We start from the raw sequence: 13,605 nt of genomic DNA, 5'->3' as shown, positions 1-13,605 counted from the left end.
TTTATTTTTGTCAATTTGTGTTTTTATTTGTTTATATTTTTTCAAAATCCATTCTCTATGGTGAATCACAATTACACTGAAAGCTGCTGGATTGAAAATATATTTTGATTTGAACACTTTTTGGTTACTAAATGATAATGTATGTGTTATTTCATAGTTTGGATGTCTTCACTATTATTCTACAATAATAGTAAAGAAAACCCCTTGAATGAGTATGTGTGTCCAAACTTTTGACTGGCACTGTGTATATATATATATATATATATATAGACACTGCTCAAAAAAATAAAGGGAACCCTAAAATAACATCCTAGATCTGAATGAATGATATATTTTTATAAAATACTTTTTTCTTTGCTGACAACAAAATCAATGGAAATCAAATGTATCAACCCATGGAGGTCTGGATTTGGAGTCACACTCAAAATTAAAGTGGAAAACCACACTACAGGCTGATCCAACTTTGATGTAATGTCCTTAAAACAAGTCAAAATGAGGCTCAGTATTGTGTGTGGCCTCCACGTGCCTGTATGACCTCCCTACAACGCCTGGGCATGCTCCTGATGAGGTGGCGGATGGTCTCCTGAGGGATCTCCTCCCAGACCTGGACTAAAGCATCCGCCAACTCCTGGACAGTCTGTGGTGCAACGTGGCGTTGGTGGATGGAGCGAGACATGATGTCCCAGATGTGCTCAATTGGATTCAGGTCTGGGGAACGGGCGGGCCAGTCCAAAGCATTAATGCCTTCCTCTTGCAGGAACTGCTGACACACTCCAGCCACATGAGGTCTAGCATTGTCTGGCATTAGGAGGAACCCAGGGTCAACCGCACCAGCATATGGTCTCACAAGAGGTCTGAGGATCTCATCTCGGTACCTAATGGCAGTCAGGCTACCTCTGGCGAGCACATGGAGGGCCCCCCAAAGAAATGCCACCCCACACCATGGCTGACCCACCGCCAAAACAGTCATGCTGGAGAATATTGCAGGCAGCAGAATGTTCTCCACAGCGTCTCCAGACTGTCATGTCTGTCACATGTGCTCAGTGTGAATCTGCTTTCATCTGTAAAGAGCACAGGGCGCCAGTGGCGAATTTGCCAATCTTGGTGTTCTCTGGCAAATGCCAAACGTCCTGCACGGTGTTGGGCTGCAAGCACAACCCCCACCTGTGGACGTCGGGCCCTCATACCACCCTCATGGAGTCTGTTTCTGACCGTTTGAGCAGACACATGCACATTTGTGGCCTGCTGGAGGTAATTTTGCAGGGCTCTGGCAGTGCTCCTCCTGCTCCTCCTTGCACAAAGGCGGTAGCGGTCCTGCTGCTGGGTTGTTGCCCTCCTACGGCCTCCTCCACGTCTCCTGATGTACTGGCCTGTCTCCTGGTAGCGCCTCCATGCTCTGGACACTACGCTGACAGACACAGCAAACCTTCTTGCCACAGCTCGCATTGATGTGCCATCCAGCTGCACTACCTGAGCCACTTGTGTGGGTTGTAGACTCCGTCTCATGCTACCACTAGAGTGAAAGCACCGCCAGCATTCAAAAGTGACCAAAACATCAGCCAGGAAGCATAGGAACTGAGAAGTGGTCTGTGGTCATCACCTGCAGAACCACTCCTTTATTGGGGGTGTCTTGCTAATTGCCTATAATTTCCACCTGTTGTCTATTCCATTTGCACAACAGCATGTGGAATTTATTGTCAATCAGTGTTGCTTCCTAAGTGGACGGTTTGATTTCACAGAAGTGTGATTGACTTGGAGTTACATTGTGTTGTTTAAGTGTTCCCTTAATTTTTTTTAGCAGTGTATATTGAACAAAAATATAAATGCAACATGCAATAATTTCAAAGGTTTTACTGAGTTGCAGTTCATATAAGGAAATCAGTCAATTGAAATAAATAATAATTTAACATGACTGGGCATTGGAGGGCATAGGTGTTGGCATGGCAGCCAGGCCATAACAATTATAATGAGTTTCTCCCCCACAAAAGGGCTTCATTACAGACAGAAATGTATGTGATCATTTTAATGTAATAAGGTGATGCCAAAGTTTTATTCTATTCTGTGTTATTCTAGCTGACATCACATCTGACCTTCAAATCCAATTGCATTGGATGTTTAGCAGATGTTATTGCGGGTATTGCGAAATGCTTGTGTTTCTAGCTCCAACAGAGCAGTAATATCTAACAATTTCACAACAATACACACAAAAATCTAAGTAAAGGAATGGAATTAAGAATATAAAACTTTTTTTAAACATTTTATTTCACCTTTATTTAACCAGGTAGGCTTGTGGAGAACAAGTTCTCATTTACAACTGCGACCTGGCCAAGATAAAGCATAGCAGTTCGACACAAACAACACAGAGTTCACACATGAAATAAACAAACATACAGTTTGCAAATTAGGTAAGATAAGGGAGGTAAGGCAATAAATAGGCCATGGTGGCGAAGTAATTATAAAATAGCAATTAAACATTGGAATGGCAGATGTGCAGAAGATTAATGTGCAAGTAGAGATACTGGGGTACAAAGGAGCAAGATAAATAAATACTGTATGGGGATGAGGTAGTTGGATGGGCTATTTACAGAAGGGCAATGTACAGGTGCAGTGATCTGTGAGCTGCTCTGACAGCTGGTGCTTAAAGGTAGTGAGGGATATATGTGTCTCCAGCTTCAGTGATTTTTGCAGTTTGTTCCAGTCATTGGCAGCATAGAACTGGAAGGAAAGGCAGCCAAAGGAGGAATTGGCTTTGGGGGTGACCAGTGAGATATACCTGCTGGAGCGCATGCTGCTATGGTGACCAGTGAGCTGAGATAAGGCGGGGCTTTACCTAGCAAAGACTTGTAGATGACCTGGAGCCAGTGGGTTTGGCGACGAGTATTATTATTTATTTTTTTAACCTTTATTTAACTAGGCAAGTCAGTTAAGAACAAATTATTATTTTCAATGACGGCCTAGGAACAGTGGGTTATCTGCCTGTTCAGGGGCAGAACAACAGATTTGTACCTTGTCAGCTCGGGGATTGGAACTTGCAACCTTTTGGTTACTAGTCCAACGCTCTAACCACTAGGCTACCCTGAGTATGAAGTGAGGGCCAGCCAACGAGAGCGTACAGGTCGCAGTGGTGGGTAGTTTATGGGGCTTTGGTGATGAAACGGATGGCACTTTCATAGACTGGATCCAATTTGTTAAGTAGAGTGTTGGAGGCTATTTTGTAAATGACATTGCCAAAGTCGAGGATCGGTAGGATGGTCAGTTTTATGAGGGTATGCATGAGTGAAGGATGCTTTGTTGCGAAATAGGAAGCCGATTCTAGATTTAATTTTGGATTGGAGATGTTTGAGTCTGGAAGGAGAGTTTACAGTCTAACCAGACACCTAGGTATTTGTAGTTGCCCACATATTCTATGTCAGAACCATCCAGAGTAGTGATGCTGGACGGGCGGGCAGGTGCGTGCAGCGATCGGTTGAAGGGCATGCATTTAGTTTTACTTGCATTTAAGAGCAGTTGGAGGCCACGGAAGGAGAGTTGTATGGTGTTACGCACGCCTCTGTGAAGAGGGAACGCAACACCCTGCTGCAACTCAACTCCCCGGGAAGGGAAAGAGGTATGGACTGTAGGTGTGAGTAAGGATGACAAAAGTCAGAATGTGGTACCGTATACAACGACTTTATTCCATCACACGGTAATATGGGGAAAAGGGGCTGGACGGAACCAAAGCAAAGAAAGTAAATATCAAATCCTCCTCTCCGACCTTACCTGCCTAACCACTACTTAATTAAAACCTCTTGGTACTAGGGGGCAGTATTTTCATTTTTTGAAAAAAAAACGTTCCCGTTTTAAACGGGATATTTTGTCAGGAAAAGATGCTAGAATATGCATATAATTGACAGCTTTGGATAGAAAACACTAACGTTTCCAAAACTGTAAAGCTATTGTCTGTGACTATAACAGAACTGATGTTGCAGGCGAAAGCCTGAGAAAAATCCAATCTGGAAGTGCCCCAGGTTTTGAAAGCGCTGCGTTCCAATGACTCCCTATTCAGCTGTGAATGTGCCATCAACGAGTTTACGCTTTCTACGTATTCCCCAAGGTGTCTTCAGCATTGTGACGTAGTTTTACGCATTTCTGTTAAAGAATAGCCGTAGGCGGCCACATTGCGTAAGTGGTCACATGGTGGCTCCGAGAGAGATTCTCGCGTAAAATACAGAGGTAGCCATTACTCCAATCGTTCCTCCTGAAAAATGAATTGTCCCGACAGATATATTCTCGAATAGATATTAGAAAAACACCTTGAAGATTGATCTCTCGCCAGTTCGAACAACGCGACTCTAACCAGAGCATAACGGACCTATTTTATTATTTTATTTTATTTTTCATCCCCGGATTCCCATCGCAAACGGAACATTTTGAGCTCCTGGGCTACAATATCCAGACCCACGACCGGTCCATCGATGTCACTGCATGAAGAGGAATAAACAGCGTAAAATACAGAGGTAGCCATTACTCCAATCGTTCCTGCCAAAAATGAATTGTCCCGACAGATAATCGACCTGGCCCGGGTATCCTGGAAGGACATTGACCTCATCCCGTCAGTTGAGGATGCCTGGTCTTTCTTTAAAAGTAACTTCCTCACCATTTTAGATAAGCATGCTCCGTTCAAAAAATGCAGAACTAAGAACAGATATAGCCCCTGGTTCACTCCAGACCTGACTGCCCTCGACCAGCACAAAAACATCCTGTGGCGGACTGCACTAACATCTAACAGTCCCCGCGATATGCAACTGTTCAGGGAAGTCAGGAACCAATACACACAGTCAGTCAAAAGCGATATTATGGAGCTAATTTGGAATTGCTTCCAACACTCTACTCAGCAAACTGGATTTTCCGGCGTTGTGGTGACCGCAATTTCCGGGCGATTTCTCAGCCAAACGTGAAGAACAAACGGAGCTATTTCGCCTACAAAAATAATATTTTGGGAGAAAAAAAAAATCAACTTTGGCTATCTACCTGGGAGTCTCGTGAAAACATCCAAAGTTCAAAGGTAAACGATTTAATTTGATTGCTTTTCTGATTTCCGTGACAAGGTTGCCTGCTGCTAGCAAGGCATAATGCTATGCTAGGCTATCGATAAACGTACACAAATGCTTGTCTAGCGTTGGCTGTAAAGCATATTTTGAAAATCTGAGATGACAGGGTGATTAAAACTTCTTATGGACGTGGTTCCTGCAAAGGAACCAAATCAGCGGAAATTTCAGAGCGCCACCTATAGTACTCGATAAAACTCAAACTTTCATTAAAACACACACACACACACACACAAGATACTCAATTAAAGCTACACTCGTTGTGAATCTAGCCAACATGTCAGATTTGTAAAATGCTTTTCGGCGAAAGCATGAGAAGCTATTATCTGATAGCATGCACCCCCCAAAATACCTGAACGAGACCTAAACAAAAGATTTTGCGGTAGCCGGCGCTACACAAAACGCAGAAATAAAATATAAAACATTCATTACCTTTGACGAGCTTCTTTGTTGGCACTCCTATATGTCCCATAAACATCACAATTGGGTATTTTTCCCGATTAAATCCGTCATTGTATCCCCAAAATGTCATTTTATGAAGGCCGGTCTGATCCAGGAAAAAAAAAAAATCACCTTTTCAAGATGCAACGTCACTTTTTAAAATGAAAAAGGTTGCCTATAAACTTTTACAAATCACTTCAAACTACTTTTGTAAACCAACTTTAGGTATTAATAAACGTTAATAATCGATCAAATTGATCACGGGGCGATCTGTATTCGATAGCAGCAAGTCTTGAAATCATCGTCGATTTTTTCACTTTCATAGCTTCCTCCGGTGCGCCCCAAGACAGGAAGTGCCTACACGTCAACCCACCAAGGATAAATCTACAATGAAATGCCAGTACTGGCGGCATCGTGTGGAAGCTGTAGGCATTGTAATGGGAACCTCATCTATTTTGTATCGCCTTAGACAATACATTGACTGGCGGATGAATATTTTTTTTGTGTTTTTGGTGACCAGTTTTCCCAGGGATTTTTACTCCTAAACACATTCTGTTATAGCCACATACACAATTTAACCAGTTTTAGAGACTTCAGAGTGTTTTCTATACACACATACGTATCATATGCATATACTATATTCCTGGCATGAGTAGCAGGACGTTGAAATGTTGCGCGATTTTTTACAAAAAGCTGCGAAAATTTGCATCATCCGTAACAGGTTAATAAAGGCTAAGCTGTGTGTCAATATATTTCATTTGTGATTTTCATGAATAGGAATATTTTCTAGGGATATTTATGTCCGTTGCGTTATGCTAATTAGTTTCAGGCAATGATTACGCTCCCGCATGCGGGTTTGGGAGTCACAACAGGTTCTAATTTAGCACCACCTGGTGCCCTAACCAAAATACACGGGGTGGTCCGCCCAGGTCTTACCTAGTGTGCCTAGACAGTGAATATACTACTGGAAAATGTATGCCCGCAGGCCTCTTGCCTAAGCACTCCCTAGGTCCCTTCCCCCCTTGGAACAAATGAAACAGGAGAACAAACAATTTCTCAAACAAACTAAGAAACAAAGGACATTAAATAAGCTCTATCTGAGCAACAAACTCAAAGAACATACCAACTGCTCCCAGCAACAACTAACACAGTACATACCAACGACCAACATGCTATAACCCTCAGCCATCAACTTCCTCCCTCAGCAATGATCAATATCACAATCAAGCCTTCTGCAATGACTTCCCAGCAACGATCTCACTTCTGAACAGAACACTGGCTTTCATATAGCTTCAGAAGAAATGGGTAATTGGAGACAGCTGCATCTTGATGAGGGGGCGGGGTCAGCTCCAATTAGCCATGGAGTCAACCAATCAGCTGCTGGGGGATTTCATGAAGCCATCTCCTGAAACACTCAAATACACAAACTTCAACACAGAAACTGGGGAACGTAACATATGGCAGTGAAGCTTGTCTGGAGGTTAGATAACACAGTGTCCAAGGAAGGGCCAGAAGTATACAGAATGGTGTCGTCTGCGTAGAGGTGGATCAGAGAATCACCAGCAGCAAGAGCGACGTCATTGATGTTTACAGAAAATAGTCGGCCCAAGAATTGAACCCTGTGGCACCCCCATGGAGACTGCCAGAGGTCCGGACAACAGGCCCTCTAATTTGACACACTGAACTCAGAGAAGTAGTTGGTGAGGCAGTCTTTTGAGAAACCAAGCCTGTTGAGTCTGCCAATAAGAATGTGGTGATTGACAGGACTAGTGCGGTTTCCATATTATCTCCTGATTGAAGTATTAGCTCGTTATAAGTACTTTAATACATTTCGTAAAATTAAGTTTAAACAAAGTGATAAAGCAAGCGGGTTCACTACTATCTCTTGATTGAAGTACCGACATAAATTCCATGTAGCATACGACAAATTAGGCTTAACATTGGTCCAAAAAGTATCTTTAAAAATAATTTCAAAGATCTCCATAAGCATGGTCAGTTGACTCACAACATCCTCAAGAAAAGCAACAGTTTATCATGAAAAAACACATCAGGGGAGAGCACGAACTCAGTCACCCACTACCGTAAATTATGCAATTGAGATTTCCACATTTGGGAAATTCACAGGGGTCAGCACAGCCAGAGTGCAATGGCTGAGCCTCGCCCTGGGTGAACTGCCTTCTTGATCACAGTATCTCCCTTGCCAGGTAAGTATGACTTGAATACATCAGTGGAGGGCAACTCTCTCCAGTGCCAGCATTTTGGGCTGACGGTAACCACTTTGTGTTCTGATAATATCACATCACATCGACCTGCGTTAAATGCCGTTTAGGAATGCACTTGCAGACAGAGTGTCACGACTTCTGCCGAAGTCGTTGCCTCTCCTTGTTCGGGCGGTGCTCGGCGTTCGACGTCACCGGTCTTCTAGCCATCATTGATCCTTTTTTTCATTTTCCATTGGTTTTGTCTTGTCTTCCCATACACCTGTTTTCAATCCCATTCATTACCTGTTGTGTATTTAACCCTCTGTTTCCCCTCATGTCTTTGTCAGAGATTGTTTTATTTGTCAGTGTAGTGTGATTGTTGTATAGGTGTGCGTCGGGTCCTCGTACCCATGTTTATGTACATTTAGTGTTATGGAGCATACTCCTTGGACTTTATTAAAAGACTCCATTTTACACTCCATTTGACTCTCCTGCGCCTGACTTCCCTGCCACCTATTACACCTACGCATGACACAGAGTGGTGAAAAAGTAGTTTATTTTGTTTACTAGACTATATCAGTGAAGCACGAGATTCCCATCATGCAACACTGTAGAAAAAAAATCACCAATGACTTTTTAATATCTTAACCTGTCTGATATCACAAATGTATGCGATATGACGAAATACAATCACATTCAGACACACACACACAGACAAATGCATGAAACCAATTGATTTATTATCGATAACATCTCACATTCTCTTGTGCTTTTGATTTACTCCGTAAAAGAAGGGTTCTCATTCCACCATGGAAAACACAGGGCCATCAGACATCAGTCCAGTTCCACTCCTCAACAGCATTATTTCCTTTGATCATTTGAACAGGGCGAAGGAGTACCAAGCACACACAAGCTGCATTCAGTAACGATTATCGTGCTGACCCCTGTGAATTTCCCAAATGTGGAAATCTCAATTGCATAATTTATGGTAGTGGGGGACTAAGTTCACGCTCTCCCCTGATGCTTGGTAGCAGGCTTGAGGAAGACTTGAGTCAACTGACCGGGCTTATGAAGATCTTTGAAGTCAGTTGTGAAAGAGACGTTGTGGACCAATCGAAAGGTGGACTAATGGAAAGGTGGAAACATTTGTCTGTAGCCAAACATTGTTGGCATTTTGTGGAAACATCATGTTGCGAAATGCAGCCCCATGCGCTTCCATACCTTAAGAACATTTTGACATTTGCCATATGGCTAGTGAGAAAGTCCACATTGCAAATGTACGGTCCCTTACTAGACGTCCGAAAACGTTTGTAAAATTTGCGGACGGCGTCGGGCCGTGTGGCAGGGCTGGATCTTCCAGGAAGTCATCAAACGAACTCTCTCGGACATTCGGTTTCCGTTTTATAAAATAATCAAATTTTGGTCATTTTTCCACTGTCCCGGTAAATCCCACAAGAGGGCGAATGGAATCAAATTGCAAATGTATAAAACATCACGAATCACGGCGTGGCCTTTTCTCCTAAACGGAAAATATTTCAAAGCCGAAACTTGGTGAGCACAGGCTTGGCATAATGGGAAGTTGGCCCCTGAACAAGATGGCGTCTAGGCCTCAACGGTTTTTGAGTTATGTTTTTTTCTGGGATTAAAGGTCCAAAATGAAAATAGAGCAATAATTTTTCCACTTCACGTCAAAGTAAAGGAACCTCCGGTTCTGAGTGCAGCGACCTTGAAAAAAAGAAGGCCCAAAATGAAGCCTGGCCCTAAATGTCATTTGCTTTTGGATGACAGTGAGAGAACCGTTAGGGGGATAAGCACAATTCGACCTCAGGTACGTTCCTGAGGTCCTCCCGATCTGTGCACGCCTAACCTTGACCGTGTGGCATTAACCCTTAACAGTACAACAGGGTTTTTTGATCTCACCGATTACAATGACATCTCTCCCCATAGGAATACATTGCCTGCTCCCCTAAATTCAACCAAGAGCCTATGTGGGTTAATAATGCCTTATGAACCTGTCTTTAATGACAATCCATCAGGCCACTATGTGGTCTACCTGTGTCGATTCTAAGCTTCCTGGAGCAACCGGAAGTGGTTAAATTCACCCAAAAGGTATTTTCATGTACATAACCTGCAAATGTGAAAATGACTGCATTCAACCCTGTGTAGATCAGTCAATTCTTAAGATAAAGACTTAAAACTCAGGATTTTGTAATAGCGTACACATTGGGGTGTGTAGAGACAGACACTGCCTGCATTAGTTAACCTTGTTCGAACTATTAAAGAACTGTCAGACCTAGAGTTCTGAAACTTTAGAAACCTGTTCTAGACGTCAAGTCGATGTGGGTTACGTGGCTCTAGAAGGTTCTCAGACCGAGAAACAGCCTCGTACATTTGCAATAACTTCAATTCATTTTTGCATCATGAAAATGACGATATTTAGAATGTCCCAGAGTCGCAAGACTAGGTGCATTGCGACCGCCTCGGCCCATATAGACGGACCCCAACGTTTCTGTCCGATAGCTCATTCGAGGACCCCGTAGCAAGGCATGGAAAAAAGTGGATTTTCAGCGCCAATTAGGGTCTTGCTCGGGCACCAAATGACCTATCGAGCCGAAACTTGGGATTCGGGGTCGCCTCAGCTAGGCCTACACATAACGTCAGAACTGGACCCGCAGCTAGAACGTAACTATGTGTTTTACGTTTTTATTATGGTTTGAACAGAAGGCGTTGTGAATTTTGGGCCAGCTCTGAAGTATGTGATAGTTGGCTTCTAAATGAGTTGGAAAAAGTGGGTGTGGTGTCAGTTTGTATCAGTTTGGTGTCAGAATGATATCTAATTGACTGATGGACGGTGACTTGCTGGTGACTTTTGTCCATTTGCAATATGTTTAAACAGTGAGGTACCATCCCCAAAGTGACATTCTGATATCAACCCCAAAGAGTGATGGAGAGGAACCAGAATCACTGCCCAGCCATCCCGAGTTCATCGGACCAGTCAATTTCGCATTTCTGCAGGATTTTTGAGCATGCCAAATTCGTGATGGTAAATGCCCATTAAACCATATTGCAAATGCACAGTGCATTTGCAACAGTGAAAAAAACATCACCAAATGGACATGATGAAATCAACACAACGAGCAATGGAGAGGAACCACTGTCATTGCCCAGTCATCCTGTGTTCATCATGCCAGTCAATTTTGCATTGCAGGATTTTTGAGCATGTCAAATTCGTGATGGTACATGGCAAATGGACATAACATCCTGATTTGGCATTTTCAAATCTTTCATATGGCATTTGGCCCCAAAAAAAGTGACTTTTGACTTTGACTTTTGACTTCCTATGAAATCATATTGCAAATGGAGAAAACATATGCCTTATGCACAAGTAAAAAAAATTGATAATAAAATTGGACAAAAGTATATTTATACAGTTCTTACACATGTGTAATTGACAAAAAAATCTAAAGAATTTCAAAAAACGGTCCAGAAAGCACTTTTTTAAGGGGGTGATAAGTTTTTGAATTCTTTTTCAGTTTTTCAAAATGTTACTTTTGTTGCGAAATGCAGCCCCCAATTGAGCTTCCAATATGAAATTGTCCATTCATGCACTACTCCTCCTTAGCACAGAACAATGCACTAGGATTTCAACATTCAGAGCTTTTGTGTATTTATTCTGGCTAGTAGGATAGCTGCATGGGAAACTGTTGCTCATGATGTATTTGTCAGGTGTTATTGTATTTGTCCGTTTTTTCTCACAAGGCTGAAATATGTGCTCTCGCTTTGAAATGTTACCAAGGTTTGTTTGTATTTCATCCAACTATCTGTGCTAAAAAGTGATGGCTACAGCATATGTCATTTCTTCCACTTTTTGAGTGAGCCAAAGTTCAAGCTGCTTGTCTAATTGGTGAAAATGCAATGTCTGTTTATCAGAATCACTTTGACTTTAAATGGCGTACCAAGACTTGCTCCTTTGCTTACGGCCATACCAGCCTGAATACGCCCCGATCTCGTCTGATCTCGGAAGCTAAGCAGGATTGGGCCTGGTTAGTACTTGGATGGGAATACCAGGTGCTGCAAGCTTTTGGTCCACTAGGGTGTGCTCTTGCATTATTTCATCAGCAACACTGCTTTGTAGTAAGCATTTGATGCTGAATTGACTAAATGCAGCGTCTATGGGCTAGTCTCCCCTGCCCTTTTATTACGATCAAAGTTCCTTGTGCTGTCAGGGAGCCTTTGATTTATGAGACAAATAAGAATATCGTTACTGAATGCAGCTTGTGTGTGCTTGGTACTCCTTCGCCCTGTTCAAATGATCAAAGGAAATAATGCTGGTGAGGAGTGGAACTGGACTGATGTCTGATGGCCCTGTGTTTTCCATGGTGGAATGAGAACCCTTCTTTTACGGAGTAAATCAAAAGCACAAGAGAATGTGAGATGTTATCGATAATAAATCAATTGGTTTCATGCATTTGTCTGTGTGTGTGTGTCTGAATGTGATTGTATTTCGTCATATCGCATACATTTGTGATATCAGACAGGTTAAGATATTAAAAAGTCATTGGTGATTTTTTTTCTACAGTGTTGCATGATGGGAATCTCGTGCTTCACTGATATAGTCTAGTAAACAAAATAAACTACTTTTTCACCACTCTGTCTGCAAGTGCATTCCTAAACGGCATTTAACGCAGGTCGATGTGATGTGATATTATCAGAACACAAAGTGGTTACCGTCAGCCCAAAATGTTGGCACTGGAGAGAGTTGCCCTCCACTGATGTATTCAAGTCATACTTACCTGGCAAGGGAGATACTGTGATCAAGAAGGCAGTTCACCCAGGGCGAGGCTCAGCCATTGCACTCTGGCTGTGCTGACCCCTGCGAATTTCCCAAATGTGGAAATCTCGATTGCATAATTTATGGTAGTGGGGGACTGTGTTCGCGCTCTCCCCTGATGTCTTGTTTAATGATAAACTGCTGCATGGGAAACTGTTGCTCATGATGTATTTGTCAGGTGTCATTGTATTTGTACGTTTTTTCTCACAAGGCTGAAATATGTGCTCTCGCTTTGAAATGTTACCAAGGTTTGTTTGTATTTCATCCAACTATCTGTGCTAAAAAGTGATGGCTACAGCATATGTCATTTCTTCCACTTTTTGAGTGACCCTAATTGGTGAAAATGCAATGTCTGTTTATCAGACTCACTTTGACTTTAAATGGCGTACCAAGACGTTCCTTTGCTTACGACCATACCGGCCTGAGTGAGCACTTCCTGTTTGGAAAGTGAGACAGGTGTTGGTAATTAAGTCGTGAGTGAGTGAGTGAGTGTTTGTTTGCTTGAGAGCTTTTTTGGTTATTTTCAACGTATTTTGAAGTATAATTTAGATTTTTGCATTTGAAAAAGTTTAAGTTTGATTCGTTTTTCCCCCCTTTGCAGTTTTGCTGCTTGGGGGAGAGTTTTTGGCCTCTTTTTTTTGTTTAATATGACGGACAACATGGCAATGACTAACGGAATGGACAAGGACAAAGAAAATGCTCAACGTAAGAAACATGGAGATGAAGGAGGAATGAAATATGGCAAAGATTTTACAGTGGCAGTGGAGTTGATGGGAGAAGATAAAGTTACAACGATGGAATTACTACGTGCGATTATAGAGGTGTGTGGAGAGGTGGTGTTATTTAGAGTAAAAGGAGAAAGAAAGTGCGAGGTCACGATGAGAAAAGGAAAAGAGCGCTTAATGGATGTCTTTATGATTAAAGAAACAAGAATTATGGCAAGAGACATGGTTTCCAATTAACTAATAGTCTCTTTCATGAATCTGCTTGTATACATGGAAGAGAGTGCTATATTGGCCAAGCTATGTAGCTGGGGTGTATCAGC

The 13,605-nt window shown here is 42.4% G+C and overlaps 2 non-coding genes and 1 pseudogene across 2 annotated transcripts; 2 read left to right on the top strand and 1 right to left on the bottom strand.

Moving 5' to 3' along the window:
- Positions 1–7,576: 7,576 nt before the first annotated feature.
- Positions 7,577–7,740, bottom strand: LOC139406211 (U1 spliceosomal RNA). The gene has a single exon (XR_011633941.1). It is a non-coding gene; the product is annotated as a U1 spliceosomal RNA (small nuclear RNA).
- Positions 7,741–11,701: 3,961 nt separating this feature from the next.
- Positions 11,702–11,809, top strand: LOC139406210 (5S ribosomal RNA; annotated as a pseudogene).
- Positions 11,810–12,514: 705 nt separating this feature from the next.
- On the top strand, positions 12,515–12,678 carry LOC139406248 (U1 spliceosomal RNA). Its single transcript, XR_011633968.1, has one exon. It is a non-coding gene; the product is annotated as a U1 spliceosomal RNA (small nuclear RNA).
- The last annotated feature ends 927 nt before the right edge of the window (positions 12,679–13,605 follow it).

This window comes from Oncorhynchus clarkii, chromosome 3 (genome assembly GCF_045791955.1).
Source record: "Oncorhynchus clarkii lewisi isolate Uvic-CL-2024 chromosome 3, UVic_Ocla_1.0, whole genome shotgun sequence".
Lineage (NCBI taxonomy): Eukaryota > Metazoa > Chordata > Actinopteri > Salmoniformes > Salmonidae > Oncorhynchus > Oncorhynchus clarkii.
The sequence above is the reverse complement of the archived record's forward strand: the minus strand, read 5'-3'. Positions and strand labels throughout refer to the sequence as shown.